Source organism: Limulus polyphemus, unplaced genomic scaffold (genome assembly GCF_000517525.1).
Source record: "Limulus polyphemus unplaced genomic scaffold, Limulus_polyphemus-2.1.2 Scaffold112929, whole genome shotgun sequence".
NCBI classification, from domain to species: Eukaryota; Metazoa; Arthropoda; class Merostomata; order Xiphosura; family Limulidae; genus Limulus; species Limulus polyphemus.
Window position 1 is genome coordinate 1 of NW_013778525.1, and position 1918 is coordinate 1918.

Here is a 1918-nt window from a genome sequence, read left to right on the forward strand (position 1 = left end):
ATTGTAATGATTAATATTGTTAAGATTCCAATGAAGTTTAATACTGTTAAGGTCACGGTAATGATTAATATTGTTAAGATCCTAGTGAAGTTTAATACTGTTGAGGTCATTGTAAAGATTAATATTGTTAAGATTCCAATGAAGTTTAATACTGTTGAGGTCTTTATAAAAATTATTACTGTTGAGATCCCAGTGTAGTTTAAGTACTATTTTGTTCACGATGATGGTCAATATTGTCAAAGTCCCACAGCAAACTTTGTCACATAATTAAGAGAGTATTAGGTACTCTTTCTCTTTTTTTTGTTTTTTCTATGATGCTATTTACCTTTAACAGTAACTAGATTTATAGGTTTAGCATCTCAAAGACATGCTCAAGTATAACATTTTCATTTTAAAACGTGGAACTTAGAGACTTAGAGAGCCAGGTGGAAGAGCTTCGTGGAAATGTTATCAACAGGAGGTGTCGTGTGAACATGAGCTGTGTCGAGGACATGGCACTCCTTCTGAGTCGAGCCAGCAATACTGTCGCTGATCTAAAAGGTGGGCTTGCTTACTTTATTTTTGTTTTGCATTTGGAAACAAAAACAAAAGAACTGAAATTAAGCCACAACAGTATATATATATGAGAAAAATGGAACACAAAATGGCGTAGGTTGATTATATTAGCCAGTAGCAGCTTTGCAACCTAAGGCTACCATAAATCCTTAACTGCACTTAATTCTCAGCTATACTGACGATTTAAGTTAATACACGCTACAATGTAATTAATTACATTCATAAACCACGTGTGGTGTTCTACTAAAAGTTTTAACAGCACGCTTTGATAAATGATTGTTATATTGTAGTAAGTAGCTATTTACCGATATATATCCAATATATTATTTTGTCCATCAAAAACTAACAAGTTTGCAAATCTTATATACGTGCGTTAGTTTTCGTTTGTTTGTAGTTGAACACAAAGCTACACAATGGGTTTATAGCGTTAAAAGTCCACAGGCATACCGCTGAGCCACTGAGGCCTATCAGTGTTAGAAACAACATTTTAGAATTTAAGAAATATATATAATTTAGAAAAAACATAATATTACAAAAGACATAATCTCTATTTATGAATACCTTAGCTGCGAAATGTATTTACTGTTTTTCTTTTAAAACCATAGTGGTAGGATATTCAAACAGTCACAGACTATGCTAGCAATGAAATCGCTCTTAACTTATTTCTCCATATACAAATATAAGTAATCCTACAACTCTCTTTAATCACCCTATACTGTACAATAATATTCTAAGGTGTTGAATCGATGGAAGTTTACCCTGTATACAATAATATTTTGAGTGTTGAATCGATGGAAGTTTACCCTGTTTTGATGTGTTGAATCGATGGAAGTTTACCCCGAATACAATAATATTTTGAGGTGCTGAATCGATAGAAGTCTACCCTGTATACAATAATATTTTGATGTGTTGAATCGATGGAAGTTTACTCTGTATACAATAATATTGAAAAGTTGCTTCCCTTATGTGTAATTCTAAAAAAACGCCCATAAAAACCGCAAAATGCAAAATTGGACGTAACGAACCTCCATACCAATGTTAGTGAAGATCCATTTACACCCTGCGAAGTAGTTACATGGACGTACAATAGATACACATATTAGACCAATTTCAGGGTTTTATTTACAAGCAACACAGTTTCTCTCCACTTCTTTTTCAGTCATTCATTAGCCTTTATTTCAAGTTCTTCCCGAAATCATAACTAAGAAAATAGATACACATATTTACTCCACTTGTTTTTTCAACAGTTCGTTACCCAGGACTCCAAGATAGGATGAAACAAGTAATGAGTGCTGACATGGAAGTCGTGTTAAAAGGAGAAAGGTGAGTGCGTATCAAGAAATTAGCACGATTACACTTTTAT

The 1918-nt window shown here is 33.1% G+C and overlaps 1 long non-coding RNA gene across 1 annotated transcript; it reads left to right on the plus strand.

The window, feature by feature from the left end:
• Positions 1 to 339: 339 nt before the first annotated feature.
• On the plus strand, positions 340 to 1874 carry LOC111084753. Its single transcript, XR_002609711.1, has 3 exons — positions 340 to 349; positions 412 to 540; positions 1803 to 1874. It is a non-coding gene; the product is annotated as an uncharacterized LOC111084753 (long non-coding RNA).
• The last annotated feature ends 44 nt before the right edge of the window (positions 1875 to 1918 follow it).